This window comes from Tupaia chinensis, unplaced genomic scaffold (genome assembly GCF_000334495.1).
Source record: "Tupaia chinensis unplaced genomic scaffold, TupChi_1.0 Scaffold000578_2, whole genome shotgun sequence".
Lineage (NCBI taxonomy): Eukaryota > Metazoa > Chordata > Mammalia > Scandentia > Tupaiidae > Tupaia > Tupaia belangeri.
The window spans coordinates 4,038,076-4,058,034 of record NW_006160094.1 but is presented as its reverse complement, the minus strand read 5'-3'; the positions used below and the strand labels follow the sequence as shown (position 1 = coordinate 4,058,034).

Here is a 19,959-nt window from a genome sequence, read left to right as displayed (position 1 = left end):
GGCAGAGAATGCACCAACTAACTGTATTCGCACAGTCGAATACATTCTCATTATGTGTAAATGAGTGACGGTGGAAGTTCCAAAACTCCATATAGTTTGTAAGCAGGGTTTTATGCATTTTACAGATACTGTATAGAAATGTATAATATTTTAACTTGCCTTTTCTTGGGACCAACAGTGGTTATGGTGTTGGGCTCCCACGTGGCTGACCATAGTTCAAGTCCCAGACCCTGAGGCTTGACACTCAGGCTGGTGTGGTTGCGTGCGTGCCCAAGATCCCAAGAGGAGAATGGGAGAGAAGGGATCGTGGTGTGGCCAAGCCCAACAGGGGGTGATTTCTTGCTTTCTATCTCTGTCTCTGTCCAGTGAGCGCATGCTCCCTATAGCAAAAATCTCTCTTTAAAAATACATATGAATTTTTATTATGATTTTGTATTAATAGATATTTTTATGTTATATGTACATATATATTTCTTCGCCTTGTCCTGGTACCACTGACAGTGAGGACCGTGCGGGCTGTGGTGTGTGTGGGTCCTGGACACACCACACAATGGGCAGAAAAGCCTGTGCGTTTCCACGAGCCTGCTTTGTTCTCCGACCCGCGTCAGCGTCTTTCCGTGGCAGTATCTTCAGACTTGTTTGGAAGGAGCACTTTGATCTTGAGGCTCTGTGACCTGCTTTTTTGCAGTTAAGCAAAAATACAAGTTTCCAGACATATAATATATGCTGCTTGCTGATCAGAACATTTCTGCCGGTTGCAGTCAGGGGTTGATATGTGTTTTAGATATTAGACAGTCGACTTCAGAGAAATCAATATTCCCTGCGCAGCGCGTTCGCCGGGTTCTGCCGTTCCTACCCTAATCGTGTATCAGCCTCTGAGCCAAAGGACAGGGCGTGCGTTTCTCCGTCAGGAAACGGGAATCGACTGGAGCCCAGACTTCAGGGCCGGCCTGCGTTTCAGGCAGTTGCAGCGCCCTCCTCTGGCCGGTTTCTCTGTGTGGGCAGGACGCTCTCAGGGTTTCTATGGCGAGTGCCCTTTGGTGACCCTGATCCGCTACATTCACCGTTTCTATTCTGTGCAGGACCCGAGCTATTGGGTACAGGTGCACCGGCTGGAACACGGAGACGGGGGCATCCTGGACCTCGATGACATCCTCTGCGACGTGGCGGACGACAAAGACCGAGTGAGTGCAGATCCTGGTGCCCCTGAGTGTGCATTGGAGGATGGGGAGGGGCAGGTCGGCGAATGCTCTGTCCTCTGCCCTAGGCAGGTTCTTGAAGATCGTTGGGGCCCCCTGCTCTCTTATGTTTTGTTTTTTAATAAGGATTACAGATCTTCACTACCTGGAAAGCCAGGGCGCGATGGTTTTCTGGACAAGCGGGACCTGATACTAAGTGGGAATTTTAAAATCACAACTTATAACATGGAAGTGTGGAGTGACTGTTTCTGTGCTAGTTTTCCTTCTGTTTCCACCAGGTAGAGCATCTTTCCTGTCTGACTTCAGGTCTGTCGTCGTGACTGCTCTGTTTCAGGACAGGTTACTCACGGTCTCTGGGGTGTGGTCCCTCGCTGGCCAGAGATGCTGCACCGACGGCCGGCCTGCGGTGGGCTGCCTTCCTGGGCACAGGCGGGCACGGCCGACGCCTGCCTGGTGGGCGCTCAGAAAGCGCCCCCCCCCATCATCGTTCTGGTGCACATCACTCCACGGCACCGTCTCTGCTGTGGCTGTGACCCTCCACCCCACCCCCACCTTTTCTTTTTTTGATGTCTTGGAGGAAGAGGAGGAGGAGTGACTCTCCACATTTCAAGACTGTGTAACAGGAAGTTTGTGCAGTCAGCAGTCTTTCCTGCAGTGTGGTGTGGTGGCTGGGCCAGAGCGGGCTCCTGCAACTGTTCGGTCACACCCTTGCCTGTGTTGGGCCGACGTTGCAGAGGGCACACGGCCACAGCTGTCACTGTCATGGCCGGCGGGTGACTGAGGACCGACCTCCTTAGAGAGCACCTGTAAGGGCGTAGGGCCTTCAGCCAGCCAGGTGGTGGCGCCGCCTGGGTTCTGGCTGTCAGCCTCACCCTCCTGCCCGGCCCACTGTGCTGGAGCTGGGCGAGTGCAGCCACTGGGGCTTGTTTACTCCTGCGTCCCCGATGGCATCGCGCCAGGCTCAGAACTGCTGGGTGTCTGACAAGCTTGCTTTGTGTGAAGTAAAACATTTCCAATTGACCAAATATTGAGTAAGTTTAAGCATACCAGATCCGTGGGCACCCGCCGCGGTGGCGTGTGCATGGAGCTTCTGGGGGCCAACTGTGCTGTGTGGGAACCGCAAAGTGCTCCTGCCTGTGCGGGAGTCGATGGCATCTCTCCTTGCCGGCCACGGGCTTTCCTGGGAGCCAGGAAGGAATTGGTAACTCTCAGATCCTTCTGTGCTATCCGTGTGAACAGAACCATCTGGAAACTTAAACTGTAGTCAGTGTGTTATGCTCGATTCCGAAGCCGAAAGCCGCTACACGCAGTTATGACGGATGCCCGCGATGGGCTCCCGCCGTACCTTGGGAAGGGCCCGACGCGCGTGGTGCTGACCTCCGCGTGTTCTCTCTCCATTTCTAAACTTCGTACTCCCACCTTCCCTGTTTCCCTTTCCTACTTTTCCTCCCCCCCTCCCCCTTCCTTCCTTCCTGGTATTTCTTCTGTCAAAGTAGCCCAAGTTATGGTGGGAAGCCCTGGGAAAGCAGGACACACGGGGGACGGCAGTGCGGCCTGTGCTCCGCCGTGCCCAAGCTCACGCGGCAGTGAGTGGGCTTGTCCTCCCGAGCCTGGGGATTTATTGTAAATAAGAAGCTTGGATAGTAGCCCTTTTTTATTTTTAAGCAGTCTTTTTTAAAAAACAAAGTTTAAATTTCATGAGAGGGTGTGTGAGATGGAGGAACTTGGGCAGGGTGTCGTCAGGCCGCAGTTCCTTGTCCCAGCCCTCGGATCATCTCGGGCGTGTGTGCCTGGCAGGTATCAGGTCAGCTCGGGGTCTGGGCCCGTGGTCAGCCACATGGCTTCCTGCACTGTAAGTTAGTACCCACCACCTGCACACCGCCAGTAGGCCTGTTTTGTTGGTTTTCTTTGGGTTGAGAAAGAAATGGTTTCATGTCCAAGAACCATAGCTGAGCCCACATGGCTTCATGGTCTCTGTGTGTCTCTCTGTATCTATCTCTGTACTTGGTCTGCATGGTCTCTGTGTGTCTCTCTGTATCTATCTCTGTACTTGTTCTGCGTGGTCTCTGTGTGTCTCTGTGTAGCCCACATGGCTACATGGTCTTCGTGAGTCTCTGTGTATCTATCACTGTGCTTGGTCTGCGTGGTCTCTGTGTGTCTCTGTGTAGCCCACATGGCTGCACGGTGTTTGTGTGTCTCTGTGTATCTATCACTGTACCTGTTTTGCGTGGTCTCTGTATGTTTCTGTGTAGCCCACACGGATGCACGGTATTTGTGTGTCTCTGTGTATCTATCACTGTACCTGTTCTGCGTGGTCTCTGTATGTCTCTGTGTAGCCCACATGGCTGCACAGTCTTTGTGTGTCTCTGTGTATCTATCACTGTACCTGTTTTGCGTGGTCTCTGTATGTCTCTGTGTAGCCCACATGGCTGCACGGTGTTTGTGTGTCTCTGTGTATCTATGACTGTACTTGGTCTGTATGGTCTCTGTGTGTCTCTGTGTATCTATCTCTGTACTTGTTCTGCATGGTCTCTGTGTGTCTCTGTGTAGCCCACATGGCTGCACGGTGTTTGTGTGTCTCTGTGTATCTATCTCTGTACTTGGTCTGCATGGTCTCTGTGTGTCTCTCTGGTATCTATCTCTGTACTTGGTCTGTGTGGTCTCTGTGTGTCTCTGTATCTATCTCTGTACTTGGTCTGCGTGGTCTCTGTGTGTCTCTGGTATCTATCTCTGTACTTGGTCTGCGTGGTCTCTGTGTGTCTCTGTGTAGCCCACATGGCTGCACGGTCTTTGTGTGTCTCTGGTATCTATCATTGTACTTGGTCTGGACGCTTGGATTGCCACGGAGGAAGCTGAGTGGTCGTCTGTGTGCTTTCCTCCTTGGTTCCCTGCACTCTGAGCTCCTGGGAAGAGCATGCCTGTTTCTCTGTGTTTCCTTTTTACCTTCCAGATGGAGCTTTTCCCTTACGGTGGCACCGGCCTGCTTGACATTCAGTAGAGGGAGGAAGAGCCGGTATGCCTAGCTCTGGTGTGGCTTGGGGTGCCCGTGGTGGAAGCTGGTGTTGCAGGAGTGCGTGAGCACACGATGCGAGCTGGTCTTCGTAGTGTTAGGGCTGAGAAGGGTGCTCTGCCTTAGTGCCGTACGCTGTCTCCGTACTCCTGAGTGCGTGGGACACAGTGATGCTGGGAAGGGGCAGGACGCACCCATTGCTGATCTGATGATCTCATTCTTCCTCCCTGCAGCCCCACTCAGCGTTCATACTCCAGACAGATAGGGTCGGGCCATCGGGATGTGGATGGTCAGCAGCATGGCTTCTGAAATGGGTGGAGACAGTCTCAGGGTCTACGTCAGGCCTTTCTGTTGGATTCTCACATGTATCTGAAAGTACTGTGTGCCCTGCACCTGTGGGGTCGGGTGTTAGCAGTTAGGGCAGAGCCGTCCCCCCGTGCAGGGGCTGAGCCTGGTTCCTGGGAGCCAGATCCTGCATGGCGGACTGCCGTGTGCATCCCAGTCCCAGCAGCTGGTAAACGCTGGGCATGTGCGGCGGCACGTCCAGACTCCCGATGGGAAGGAGGAGATGGGGGAGAGGGATCGCCGTGTGAGCACGCCCCCTGCTTGCTCGCCCGCCCTCCCTCCTGCTCTCCCTTCCTCTGGCATGCACCCTACAGTAACTTAAGGAAATCGATTAGGTTAAGGAGGTTGGTATTGTTTAGGTCTTTGCCATAAAAGTAATGCACTCTTAACAGAATTAAGAGATCACACAGAAAAATCTCAAATAACTACATATTGGAATCATAGACTTCTTCACAAACTATATTTCAGATTCTATATTTCTGTGGGAGTTGGATGATACATCTGCATTTTCTAGAATGTTCATTGTTTCCTATACAAGTTAAAAAATACTGTTAAGGGCCGGGTGGTGGCACCCTTGTGCGGTGCGATGCTGTGGAAGGCGGGCCACGTGGGAAGGTGCTGGTCCATGTCCAGAGACCTCCCTCGTAGGCTGGGCACGCGGGTGTCCACAGTCTGGGCCAGTGAGGCCGGGTGTGGACCGCGGCACCGGGACCCTGTCGTGGGTAGGGGCTTTTGCGAGGAGGGAGAGCTGACTGACTTTCTCTCTCTGAAGAAATAAGCTTTTAAAAATATGAACTTTTTAAACATTAGTAAGTGAAATATCTTTGCAGACAATTTTATATCATGCTGATTGAGATCAGTTTCCAAAAAAAAACATATTGAAGTACAGTATATACAGGCCGAGGAAGCTTTGAAATTAGTGCATTATTTGTTCAGAAGTACTTAACTCTCTCTCTCTCTCTATGTAGAAATACGTGATGAAATATATGTATGCATATAAATGTATGAATATCCAGACGACTTCACTGTCTGTATGTACACACACACACACACACACACACACACACACACACATATTTATATATATATATATAGTTTGGAATGGGCTTCCTTGACTGAGGATCCGCTCCACGCTATGCTCTGTGACATGCACGGTGCGCCGTCCAGACCTGACAGCCAGTGACTGTTGGACACAGCGTTGGAGCCGGGGGACTGTGATGTCAGTTGTTGGGCGCCTTTCCAGGGCTCTGAAACTTGATTCTGATTTAATTATCCTGGATCGTTTTCAACTATTTCTGGCAGCTACTCTGTGTAAGGATCATTGCACCTGTTTTGCTTTTAGGTTAAAAAAAAAAGCATTGCAACCCTCCTAACTAATCAGATTCCTCTTCGGGGAGTCCTGTCGTAGGAACAGCCCCTGGGTGCATGCTGAGATGCAGATCGCTGGTGAAGGAAGCAGGTCCTCTGTGGCCTGGGCATCTGCATTTTACATACTCTACTCTTGGTCTTGGAGGTGTGCCAGCTCACCAAGCTTGGGCGCCTCGGCCTAATGGCTCTGTGGTCAGCCTCCGCAGAGGGAAACGCACTCACAGGTGCAGAGTTTGTTCGGATGGTTCCTGGCTCACGCCGGTGCAGAAGTGGTGAGCGTTCAGTGGCAACGGTACTTCAAGTCCCCGTAGGTCTATTCTGTGTTTGAGTTTCAGTGAATTACTCGCGATGTCCAGCACTGACTTACAAAATGGGCCTTATGGGCTGTCCGTAGCACAGCAGTTCAGCGCTGTGTGCGGAAAGCTCATCCCACATGACTAGCTGGTTTGAATCGAGCCTCAGCAACTTCACAAACACACCAGGTGTGTATCCATGTGGACCCCAAATCCTGATGGGATGGAGAAATGGAGGAAAAGGGATTGTATTTTGATCATGCTCCATTGAGGGGTGCTCTCTCTCTGGCAAGCACACGTGCCCTCTAGCCAAAAGAAAAAAAAAAAAAAGAAAAAAGGAAAGAAAACAGAGGCTTTGTGTTAGGTAATTTTGCCCAACTGTAGGCTTACGTAAGTGTTGTGAGCATGTTGACGGTGGAGTGGACAGAACCGTGATGCTGGGCAGGTTCGGTATGTTAAATACATTGTTCACTTTCTGACTTATGACATTGTCAACCTACTGTGGGTTTATCGGGACGTAGCTCCATCCTAAGTCAGTGGGCTACCTGAATCTGCTCACTATGAACTTGTAAAAGTATGAAAAAGAGTTTTTGTGGAAGAGACATTAGATAGGAGCAGTAATTTGAGTTGTAGCAAGAGAGTACTGAAGTAAAGTTTATACTAAATGTCATTTTGCTCATTGCCCTTTAATTATTAGCGTCCCAGGCTGAACACCGAGGAAGTCTTCATTTAGTGCCTGTAAAACCCCAGTTACTGGGACTTACCCAGTGTTGTCCAAAACAGCATAGTGTGAGTTGTTCAGACTTGGTTTGGGTTTATAAGATGCAGGGTGTTCTATGTCTGCTCTGGGTTTAGGACATGCCCCGTCTATCCCCTGTCTCTGTCGGTGCTTCCCAACAGGGAGCAGACGACCGAGTGCACCTGCTCCCATGGAGTCTCGCTTACCCTTAGTACCTCCTTCTCAGTTGACGTTTTGCCACATTAAGAAAAACTGAAATGGGTTTCATGACGTCTCTAGTCCCTTCCAGCAGCCATAACGCATTTGTCTACGTGAGGTTTCCTAAGTGATGAACTGTATTGTGTCTGAATTTCTGGTCTGGTTTTCGTTACGAGCGAGAGCACGTCCATGCGCTGGTGTGGAGGGACGCTCTCGATGGTGTCATGTGCCACAGTACCCCTCCCCAGCCCTCCAGGTCTTCGAGACCCCGAACCTGCATGCTCGCCCATGCATCTGGATGGCGGTGCAAACAGTGGGCGTGTGGCTTGCAGCCTTGCAGGGCGCTGGCCTTCCTGCTGTGCCGTCACCACCAGGGCTTGGTCTACACTGGTTTCTGTCAGTTCTCATCCATGGACCTAGGCCCCCCACGTAGTGTCATACATTTCCAAGTATATTACAGGTTAGGAATATCTGGGAATCACTCCCCTCTACTTTGTTTATAAGGGATATAAACAACGATTTCAGCCCAAACTGACCAGGTCTTAGGGTTGGGGGACATGTGTGTGGACATGGAAGTGATCAGAGGACTAAGTCTCGTGCACATCGGTGTCTTCCTATGGTCCTTGGTGCCGCAGGTGATTTTAGATGTGGTGTCAGGCCTTGCCTTTGTCACGCTTGGCTGTAATTTTATTCTAATCAAGAATGACTTCGTGCGTGTCCCGTTTCGGTGTGGCCTTGTGAGACACCTTCTGCTGTCTGTGTCTCGCCCTTGCGCAGGACGGCTGAGTGGAATAGCAATTTACCCTCATTTGAAGAGCTTGTATCTGGGGTCTGAGTGCAGAGGGCTGTGGAGGAGAGGATGACTGCTGCTCTTGACATTCATCAGAGAACCCAGGATTCTGCAGGGACAGTCTGGCCAGTTCCTCAGGATAACGTGGGGAAAAATATACTTAAAAAATCTTATGGGCTCACAAGCAAGCCACGGCATTCACGTGTTGGAGAAAGCTAGCAGAGGGGCATTCTCATCACCTCCCACCCTGCTCTGTGGATAGCTCTACCTTAGAAACTGATAGGAATTTTGTGCCTCGTAGGCAAATGACATTGCTTCCCGTTCAAGCATCTTATATTGGTTTTTCTTTTCTTTCTTTTTTTGCAGTAGGGTGTGCACACTCACCAGAGAGACAGAAAGTGAGAATTCACCCCCCAGGGAGGATGGCCACACTGCAGTCCCTTTTCCTCCATTTTTCTCTTGGAATTTTGAGCATGCATGCACACATACCCGGCTTGAGTTTTAAGCCACCAAGTCTGAGACTTGAACCAGTCGGCTATGTGAGATTTGAGCACCTTAACCACTATGCCACTCGCTGTCCTTGAGGAGAAAGTTTTGAGACAAAATTCCTTCCTTTTTCAAAACTGAAATGTTCTGTAGGTGAGGTAAGTTATTTTCAGAATGTCCACATCTGGGGACCAGCAGTTAGCGTAATGGCTATGTCGTTGAACTCCCATGTAGCCAACCGTGGTTCAAGTCCCGGATCCCGTGTCTTAAACTCACACCATGCATTTGTGCCCAAGATCCCGAGAGGAGAATGGAGGAGAAGGGATTGTGGCATGGCCATCCTCCCTGGGGGGTGACTTCTTGCTTTCTATCTCTCTGTCTTTCTGGCAAGTGCACATGCCCTATAGCAAAAACCTCTCAAAAAAAAAAAAATGAATGTCCACACCTGGGCCAGAGTAATTAGGGTGTTCCTGAGTAAACGCCTTCCTTTCCTTTGTTTTCCTTTCTCTCTTTTTCTTCCTTCCTTACCCTCCCTTCCCCACTTCCTTCCTTTGTTTCCTCATTTCTTCTTCTGTACCATGTGCAATATGTGATCCCATTTTATTTATTTATTTATTTATTTATTTATTTTTGGAGAGGTTTTTGCTATAGGGCGCGTGCGCTCGCCAGAAAGACAGACAGACGTAGAGACAGAAAGCAAGAAATCACCCCCCAGGGGGGATGGTCACGCCGCAATCCCTTCTCCTCCATTCTCCTCTTGGGATCTTGGGCATGCACACACATGCACCTGGTGTGAGTTTTAAGCCACTGGGTCCAGGACATGAACCGCGGTCGACTACATGGGAGTCCAGTGACATAACCATTACGCTAACTGCTGGTTCCCTATTTACTTATTTTTGATGGATGTTCTTGCTAATGCAGATTGATTTCCTGAAGATGTGCCTTTGGTCGGTGGAGTTTTCTTTCCCTTTTTTTTTTTTTTTAAATTTTATCATTTCTCATTTACATGCTATTATTCTACATCTCTGTAGCACACAGTGTGGTTTTGCAAAGTATGCATATAGTATTTGTCAAATTAAGAGTATTACCATATGCATAGTTTTCAACATAGAACTTCACATTCGTTCGTCTGTTAAGTGTTTCTTCCTCGAGCTCCTCCTTCCCACTCTCTTCTGACTACACATGTCCTCCTATGGTTTTAGCTTCATGTCTTCCCATATCTGTCACAGTGCAGCCGTTGAGTATATATTGAGGGGTTATGCAGTGTTTGTTTTTTATAGTCTAGCTTGCTTTGATTAGCATTAAATCTTCTACAGTTATCCACCTTGAATCAAATGACAGAGTCTCATTCCTTTTCTTTTTTATTTTAAGAGATTTTTGCTATAGGGCATGTGCGTTAGCCAGAGAGACAAAGCGAGGAATCACTCTTCTCCCCCTGGGGGTGGGGGTTATAGCATGCTGCAGTCCCTTCTCCTCCATTCTCCTCTTGAGATGTTGGACATCCATGCACATGTGCCTGGTGTGAGTTTTTCTTTTTTTTTTTTTTTTTTGGAGAGATTTTCGCTATAGGGCGCGTGCGCTCACCAGACAGACAGAGAGAGACATAGAGGCAGAAAGCGAGAAATCACCCCCCAGGGGGGATGGTCACGCCGCAATCCCTTCTCCTCCATTCTCCTCTCGGGATCTTGGGCACGCACGCACACGCGCCCGGCGTGAGTTTTAAGCCACCGGGTCCAGGACGTGAACCGCGGTCGACTACGTGGGAATCCAGCGACATAGCCATTACGCTAACTGCTGGTTCCCTGCCTGGTGTGAATTTTAAGTCGCTGAGTCTGGGACTCAAACCATGATTCAGTACGTGGGAGTTCAGCAACGTAGCAGTTATGCCATCTGTTGGTCCCGGGTCTCGTTAGCCTTTATGGCTCAATAATATTCCATAGTGTATGTGCACCACATTTTTTCCATCTAGTTATCAGTTCTTGGTCCTTTTCGTTGATTCCATGTCTTGGCAATTGTAAATAATGCTGCAGTAAATATGGATGGGTGTGCATGTTTCTTTTGGAGTGTTTTCACATTCTTTGGATAAATACAAAGGAGTGGGAATACTAGGCCGTAGGGTAGTTCTTCTGGTTTGGAGGAACGTCCATATTCGTCACTGAGGCTGTACCAATTTACATTCCCACAGAAATGTAGTAGGACTCCCTTTCATCCGCTCTGCCGGCACGTACCATTCTTTACTGTTTTGATCATGCCATTCTGACTGGGGTTAAGTGCTATCTCATTGTGGTTTTTATTTGCATTTCCCATAGATAAGAGATGTTGCTTTTTTTTTTTTTTTCCTATGCATTTTGGCCATTCCTGTGTCTTCCTTTGAGAGTTGTCTGTTCAGCTCATTTGCCCATTTTAACAATTGGATTATTCTTTTTTTGGTGGGAGGGGAATGAGCTGCATGAATTCCCGGTATATTGTGTTTGTCAATCCCTTATCTGAAGCATAGTTTGCAAATATTTTCTCCCATTCTGAGAATTATCTTTTCACTCTAATGGTTGTTTCCTTTGCTGTGTAGAAGCTTTTTAGTTTGATGTAATCCCACTCGTCTATTTTTGGGAATATTACCTGTGCTTTTGAGTTCTTATTTAAGAAATTTCTGCCTAGCAATGTCTCTAAGAGTTTCCTCTGTTTTCTACCAGTAGTTTCATAGTTTAAGGCTTTACATTTGGGGAACCAGCAGTTAGCGTAATGGCTATGTCGCTGGATTCCCATGCAGTCGACCACGGTTCGCGTCCTGGACCCGGTGGCTTAAAACTCACGCTGGGCGCATGTGCGTGCGTGCCCAAGATCCCAAGAGGAGAATGGAGGAGAAGGGATTGCGGCATGACCATCCCCTCTGGGGGGTGATTTCTCGCTTTCTGTCTCTATGTCTCTCTCTGTCTGTTTGGCGAGTGCACGCGCCCTATAGTGAAAACCTCTCCAAAAAAATAAAAAAAGGCTTTACATTTAAATCTTTGTTCCATTTTGGTAGGTGCTTGATTTCCTTTAACACTGAAATGCACAAGATCTTAAAAAACAACTTGATTATGTAGTGAGAAGACAGAAAAGAGCCAAAGGAAAATTAATGCCTAAGGGCCCATTTTGTGTGTTATTGTCAAGGATACTAATTTGTTCACATTACATATTGTACCTCCTTGGAACTGTCAAGCTGTAAAAACAAAACAAAACAAACATATTGAATGGGGGAGGATCTCTGCTCCAAATGTGTAACAATTGTAGTTTACACTTAAGGAATTCAAGTAAATTATATGGTAGTGGAAAGCAGTGATAACCAAAATAACCGAGGTGTCCTGATTTCAAGTAAGTGGGTGATTTCCGTTATTGCCAAACATGGGAAATTAATGTGAGTTTAGTGTTTTGTATGCAAACAGGCATGGCTTGCAGAATGGGGTTTCTGGACATGTATAATTTCTGTCAGATTGTGTATCACATTGTTTTTTAGAATTTAAACTCGTTGCAGAAATTGTGCACAGTAGGTTGTTACTCCCCTTAGGATGTTTAATGGAAACAATTTACACTTGAGTTTTTTCCTTTGAGCCAATTCTATGTTTCCATGAGAAAGAATGGATTATGATGTCTGCCTAGGGGTTACGTGGTAACCAGCATGTTGTTTTTTGCTGATCAGGTAGGTGACTCATAGATTATTTCTTACTTCCTCTAAAATGAAGTAGATGCAGCCCAGGGATCATGCATTAGTTCAGACATATTATCATTTGGTCTTAGGGGAAATGTATATTTTACAAAAGCATTGTTTTTTGAAGGTATACCTCACTTTAAACCTTCTCTTTTTATAGAAAACATTCTAATGAAATACTTACAAGATGTGTTTTCTGTTGTTTTCATCAAAAAGAATAATTTATTTCTGCATAAAGACATATCCTCCTGCCTTTTGATGAATATTTGAGACTGAGATTAAATGGAATAGATAAATTAAAACCCAGCCTCAGTGATGAACTAAAGCTAAGCGCCCCATACTTTCTAAAATACAGGTTAAGAAGAAAACTTTTTAAAACCAGGGTGCTTCGCTAATAATGAATAATGTAAAGAGCAGCATCTGTAATAATTTCCTTTGAAAGATAATCAGATCACTGTTTTCAGTTAATTCTATCAGTTTACTGAGTATATATTATGTGCCAGGCATTGTGCTTAGTGCTACCTTATAGTGTTTATTAGGAGTACACACAGGCTCTGCTTTGCAGGGCCTAATCCTCTATTGTGAGAGTCAGAATTAAAGTAAGTGTGTAATTACTGTCTTAGCCTGCTCTTGTGTTGCTAATAAAAATACCTGAGACTGGGTGACTTACAAAGAACAGAGGTTTACTTGGCTCATGATGCTGGGGCTGGCAAGTCCAAAGGCACAGGGCTGCAGCACAGCATTGTGGGTGGAGGACTGGAGCTGGAGCAGAGCAGAGCGTAGTCTGTCTCATGCATACTCTGTCTCCTTCTCTCTCCGTCTCTCTTTTAATTTTGCCAGAGGACAGGTGCATGTTCCAGAGAGAGAGAGAGAGAGAGAGATAGAGAGAGAGAGAGAGAGAGCAGCCCCTTAGGGGATGTTCAAATTTCAGTCCTCTCTCTTTCAACTTTTGGGATTTTTGGGCAGGCGTGCACATGTTCCTGGCGTGTTTCTCAAGTCACCAGGTCCTGGACTTGAACTGCACAGTCTGCCATGCTGCCTTTGCTTCCATACCACCGACTGGCCCCATTTCCTCTCTGTATAAATCCACCAGTACTCAGTCATTGGGGCCTTCCTGAATACTCTGATCACTGATATCCTTCCAAAGGCATTCCCCCTTCACTGTATTCAGACTAAATTCCCACTCCCTAATCTCATCACAACAATGATCAATACATGAATTTTGGGCGACCCATTCCCGACCATCAGAATTACTAACTTGGTTCTGAAGGAAAGGAGTGGTCCTATGTGAGATGTAACAAAGTGCTCTGATCAAGGTCAGGGTTAAAGAGGATTTGCCTGACACATGTTCCTGGCGTGTTTCTCAAGTCACCAGGTCCTGGACTTGAACTGCACAGTCTGCCATGCTGCCTTTGCTTCCATACCACCGACTGGCCCCATTTCCTCTCTGTATAAATCCACCAGTACTCAGTCATTGGGGCCTTCCTGAATACTCTGATCACTGATATCCTTCCAAAGGCATTCCCCCTTCACTGTATTCAGACTAAATTCCCACTCCCTAATCTCATCACAACAATGATCAATACATGAATTTTGGGCGACCCATTCCCGACCATCAGAATTACTAACTTGGTTCTGAAGGAAAGGAGTGGTCCTATGTGAGATGTAACAAAGTGCTCTGATCAAGGTCAGGGTTAAAGAGGATTTGCCTGATTAAAAATCAAGCTCAAATATGAAGGACAGATCAACGAAAAGCATGAGTGTATTAGATGATTGGATTTACATTTGAGAACTACCCTGCTGCAGTGAATGGGCAGGAGGGCAGGCAGGATGGGTCTGGTTTGCAGCAGGTGTGTGTGTGTGGCAGAAGCTGGGCCAGGTGGGGATGGTGACACCATCCACCAGGGGAGGGAGGCCAGAATTCAGTGTGACTCAGTTTGGGTGCTGTAGAGTTGTCTGTTCAGTGGGTAGATATTTGAGAGAGAAACATAGATAAATTTGTCAGTCAGATAAAACCTGTTAAAAATTGAGTTAGGCAACATGTAAACATATGGTCTAATATTGGTGGAGATAATTTTTAATATGTGTTGGTTGTCGGAAAAGTCATGACATAGTTTTCCTGTGCCAAAATGCATTATTACTTTTCCAACAACCCAATATTTGAAAAAGTTTGATGGGGCAGACGAAGAAGTGTTAATAGTGGTTGCCTTTGAATGTGGAGTATGTGATTAACTGGGGATTTAAAACTTTCTACCTTGTGGCATAATGGTTATGTTGCTGGACTCCCACGTAGTTGGCTGTGGTTTGAGTCCCGGACCCGATAACTTTAAACTCATGCCAGGCACATGTGCATATATGCCCCAGATCCTGGGAGGAGAATGGAGGAGAAGGGATTGTGGTGTGGCCATCGCCCCTGGGGTTGATTTCTTGTCTTCTGTCTCCAGCAAGCAATAGAGCAAAAATCTCTCTCTTCCTCCCCCCGACTTTCTAATTTCTCAACAATTCTACTTCTGACTAATTGTAAAGTGAAGAAAGAAAGCATTATACAGTTTTTTTTTTCAGAATTATTTTATTTAACTTTATTTATTTTAATTTGATCAGAGCAGGTCAGAGTGAGAGAGAAAGAGAGAGAGAAAGTGAGAAAGCAAGCCGCCTGGTCTGGGACTTGAACCGAAGTCGGCCATGTGGGAGTCCAGCATCCTTAAGCACCACACCACCTGCCGGCCCCCATTAGGCAGTTTTAAATGTGGCTTAGAATTGAAACTTCTTTTTAACTTGAGTATAAATTGGCATAGGGAAGGAATGATTTAAAGAGTTTGATAACCTGGAACTGAAATAATGTGCATAAATAGAGTTCATTAGCTAGGTAACTTGATTAATTTCCTCCTTAAATGGATTTATTTTAGTTGGACTAAAGAAGAAGACATTAAAATTTACCAGCAAGAACACTAAATGGATAATTAATTAACTCAAAAGGGTTATTTCCCAACATTTTCAATGTTTTCTGGTTTACCCACTGTTCATCGATTGGGGAGTGGGGTGGGTGGGCCGGGGAGTGTGGGAGAGTGTGGGTTCAGGTGCCCCAGAGAAGCGGCCAGGGTGCTCCCCATGTGCGGAGCAGGAAGGGCTCTGCAAGCGGGATGGCTTGCGTGTACCCTCAGCCTTCCTGGGACAGCCCGCGAGACTCCGCTTATCTGAGGCTGCCGGTGAGGCAGTGAAAGTGGGGGACACGGTCTCGCCCTCTTCTAGGTGCGTACTCGTGGGCTAGGGCTGGGTGACTGGGTTCGCTGCACTTTGACTTGCATTGCACATGAGCCCTGGTGTCTGTGACGTGGATCTGAGCTGCTGCGGATCCTGCCTCCGTGACTTTCTTCAGGAGCCTGGGCAAATTCCTCACTTCTCTAACCTCAGTTTTCTCCTTTGCAAAGGCCTGTCATGATTGTTTCTGCTAAGGTAATTTTAAGTTTCACATGAAGCATGAGGATTTATGTCAAGGTTTTAGCATTATGCTGCACCAAAAAAAGGCCCCGGTGTTAACTGCTGTCACCGTTGTCGCTCACATCACTGCAACAGCCAGGGGCTCCTGAGCATTTGAAAACAAGCCAGCGAGTAAGTCAGGCTCACTCAGGTATTTGTTTTATGGAATGAGTTCTTACCGGACATCGGTTCAGTTTGCTTATTTTAGCAGTTTTATCAGTCTGAGGAGAGGCTGGTACAGCACAGGCATTTAGTAGCAGTCGTTAGAAATGCATGGTTTTCTGCATCCTTAGAGGAGTCCCAGGACACCGTACTATTAATATGTGTATTCTTCTGAAGCAGAAAAGAAGCACAGAGCCCATTTTTATATTTTTAGTATTTGGGAACCGATAAAAGATATTGTGTCCTCTTCTCCCACAAAAGCCAAAACCAAACTAAAATAAAATTAGAAGGCAAGAAAGGAAGAGGAGGGTAGATGACTGTGGATTTTTCTTTCTTCATTAATATTTTCTGGATAATTTTGGGAAGTCATTTTAAATAATATGCTATTTATTCATAAAAGGATATGAATAATATAGAAAGTAGGATTTTTTGTTTTGTTTTTCTCCTGGATTTTATTGGAAAAGAAGAGGCAAACAGGCAGTTTGGCCTTTGATCCTCTTATAATTACAGAGTAAATAAGCTAGTAGAGATTTTCTTTTTTTTGACCTTTTGTGGTACACTATTAGGGTATGATCATATGATATATATATATATTTTTCTTCATGATAGAACATATGTGCATGCCTGTGAGAATGAAAGGAGGGGCGAGGGAGAGAGAGGAGCACCGTCCTCAGGGTCCGGCTCATCACGATCCCTCTCCTCTAGGCCTCCACTGCTGGACCTTAGGCTCCCTCCATGCCTCAGGGGTTACATGCTGACCGAGCGGGGGACTTAGACTGTGGTCGCCCCATGGGATCCGGCTTCTCTTGAGTAAGGCGTTACCGTTGTGCCTTGGAGCTGGCCCGGGTTAGGTCTCAGTCACCCCTGAGAGATAGATGGCATTGTCCTCATTTTAAGGGCGAGAGACCATGTGGGCTGGACAGTGACACAGCAGCAACACAATGTTCTATGAGACTGACCCACACGGGCAGGGTTCGGGTTTGTGTCTGGAAACACTCCAGGCTTGCATGTGCCCGCGATTCAGGGTGGCCCAGGCTGCTAGTGGATTGTAGCATGGGGACCCTGTTGGGAGTGCTTGTCTCTCTTTTGGTCTGTTGGAAGAAATAAACTTAAAAAAATGACAAGGAGGGAAATACGAATCCATTTCCCAGAATTATAGGTCTCTTTCCACTTTGGGAGGGTTTTTCCCTGGCCCCAATTAACAAACATTTTAATTATAGATTGGGGTTGGCGAAAGATGCTAGTTCACCTAATAAAAATGCTACTTTTAACTGATCTCATTTCATCAGACTTCTGTCTTGTATTTTAGTAATGACCACACATTTGAATGTTCAGGGCTTAGAGTAAGGTATGATTGTATCACGACTCATGTTTATGAGTTAAACTAAAATTTTATCTTTAGTTATTATTCATGTATTAAACTAAAATTTTATTTCGAATGTCTTTTTCCATTTTTGCCACAGGGTACAAGTGTTCACTAGAGAGAGAGTGAGAGCGAGAGAGAGAGAGAGAGCGAGAGCGAGAGAGAGCAAGAAAGTCCCCTCACCCCCTGTGGGGAACAGTCACATCACAATCCCTTCTTTATTTCTCCCTTGTTTCAGAATTTTGGGCATGAATACACACATACCCGGCATGTTTCTTAGCCTACTGGATCAGACTCAAACTACTCCGCTGGCCGTGTAGAATCCCACTGCTTAATCATTATGCCATGAGCTGACCTTCAAACTAAAATTAAGAATTTGAGCAAAGGTTAAGCATATCTTTCATACAATCCTTGGCTCATTCTTGGCTTCCTATATTCACTTAACAAACACTTGTTTTGTCCCCAACATATTTGAGAGCTAACCAGTGGTTGTAACCTTTTTTTTTTTTTTTTTTAATTGCCAGCTGAACTAGCAACTTTCTCCAACCCCAGTTAGGAATTAAAATGTTTATTAAACAGGGCCAGGGAGAAGCCTCTGGCTGAGGATGTTCAGTGAGCAAAGGGTATTCTCTGGCTTACAGAGTTCCTGTGGTGAGGAGTGTGGGTGTGAAAAAGTGACTGTGAGGTGCCTTAGAGCACCTTAAAGGGGTTGGAAAGGAGGCCTCTCTGCAGGAGACGAGTGGGCTAGACTTGGATGGGTAAGGAGGAGCCAGACCTGGAAGGGCTCAAAGCAGAGGGAGCAATGTGCAGAGCTGGAAGTGCAAAGAAGGCTGAAGTGTTCACAGATCAGAACGGATTTACTGTGGCTGCGGTGCAGTGGGCAGCCACAGGAGGAGAATGTGTGGCTGGAAGGCAGGGCTGACATCAGGAGGACGTGAAGGTGATAGTAAGAATTTGAAGATTTGGTACTGAACGTAACATGCCGTTGAACGGTGACCTCATCTGCTGGGTGTTTTGAGAAGATAGCTTTGGGAAGAACGCATTGGATGGTCAGGAGAGGGGCAAAGACCTGGGAGAAGGTGCCATCCAGTGCAGAGATGGTGTGGCTAGGACAGAAGTCGAATTGGGAAGCATGAACAATTTGGAGTTGCAGTTTCCAGGATTTCTCGCTGTGAAGAATAAGGGCAAAGAGGAAATTAAAGATGACTTCTAGGGTTTTGACTGGAGGAAATACAGAAGAGGGTACAGCGGTTCTTCTTCCTAGGATGTAGGAGACTTCAGGAGTAGATGAGGATACGTCAGGCCGAATCCCCTGTATCCTCCCAGACATCCTTGAAAAGTGTCAAGTAGGTCACTGGACGTGTTTGTCTCCAGGCACAGGTTAGTGTGGGAGATAGGAATTTGGGCGTTGCAGTCATGTAAAATAGACGACAAAGATGCGACAAGTGGGCTCTCCCACGTGACAAATATTTGCCGTCATTTTAACGTTAGTCTTTACTGGTCCTTCGGTGGGCCACACCCCTGATTTAATTCGTTCCCTTGCGTATGATGGAAATACTGCTGTGTTTTCATTAGGAAGTGTAGTCTCAACGTGGGAATGGTCCTCCTTCAGTTCTCTCCATCAAAACATTTGAATGAGAATAACATAAAATGTAGATTTTGAAAAACAGTGTGAAATACTGTAACATAACAATTTAAGGGGATTGCTATTTACATACATGACAATGGTAATATTATTTCTAAAATATATACTGAAAATCACATTTGGAAATCAGCTAGAAACTTACGACTGTTACAATCAGTTGATGTTAAATGGCAAGCACTTGACGGCCACCCAGGAAAGAGCTTATTTAATGGTATAAAATCATAAAGAAAATATAAAATAAAACTATATAATATAGTATAAAACTGGAAATTCTCCTGCAAGGGGATATTAGCATCTATGCCTTGTATTTAGGAATTCAGAAGTTCCTTGTGTGGTAAATTGCTTGACGACTTATTTTCTTCGCAAGAGTGACAGGAGACACTTCTTTACAAGGGGAGTCACACAGTGACCGTTTCTCATGGGCAGCTTGTTATGAGTGCTGAGGGGTAGTGTCCGCAGAGATCTCTCGGTTGCAGGAACTAGAGACTGAACCGAAGCTGCTATTGCATTTCTGTAATAGCATCATTTTCTTAAATTTATTTAATATGTTTATCGAACATGTATTCCCTTCTAAGCAGGACTTGAAGTGAGCAGAGAAAGCTCACCGTCAGGGATCCATTGTAAAACAGGAAGATGAAATGTTCACTAGTAATAAATATTTTTAGCTACAACAGTTTTGCTCCATGTTCTGTGAAGCGGTTATAGCTTCTTCTTTATCTCTTAGCGTAACTTAATTCCAAGTACTTTTAAAGCAAGACCCCACATATAGGTTTGTACCCAGGCAGGATAAGGTGGGAGATTTATTCAGGTTGGTCTCCCGCTGAGAAATGCTGCTTTTCAGTCCTTAGGGCCAATTCCGACTCTCTCTCTCCCCCAGGAAGGCAGTTCTGGACATGCTGCCTTCAGTGAACACACAGATAAATTCTTCGCAGACCACCTCTGTGCCCGCCCCCCACTCTTGGCCAAGGGATACCTTCTGTAAAACGAAATGCAGATGAGTTGCCAGGAAAAGTTGGTGCGTGTCTGGATGCCTTGACGTGTCTGTTAGAGCTCCATGCACGGGTCGGGACGTCAGGCTGCTGTGTTCGCGGGGCTCACTCTGCTCTGCGCCTCGTCACCTCACCAATATGGCCACCCTGAGCAGCACTGCACATGGCACTCTTGGCTCACAGCCGCCACTGTCCCCGTCCTGCCGGGTC

The 19,959-nt window shown here is 46.5% G+C and overlaps 1 protein-coding gene across 15 annotated transcripts in view; it reads left to right on the top strand.

The window, feature by feature from the left end:
* Positions 1–1,086: 1,086 nt before the first annotated feature.
* The window catches only part of PARD3 (par-3 family cell polarity regulator), a 611,947-nt gene continuing 593,074 nt past the window's right edge, over positions 1,087–19,959 (top strand). For all 15 annotated transcript variants that reach the window (XM_006158308.2, XM_006158309.2, XM_014591497.1 and 12 more), the window contains exon 1: positions 1,087–1,184. The gene's annotated coding sequence lies outside the window, so the exon portion shown is untranslated. The remainder of the gene's footprint in view (positions 1,185–19,959) is intronic.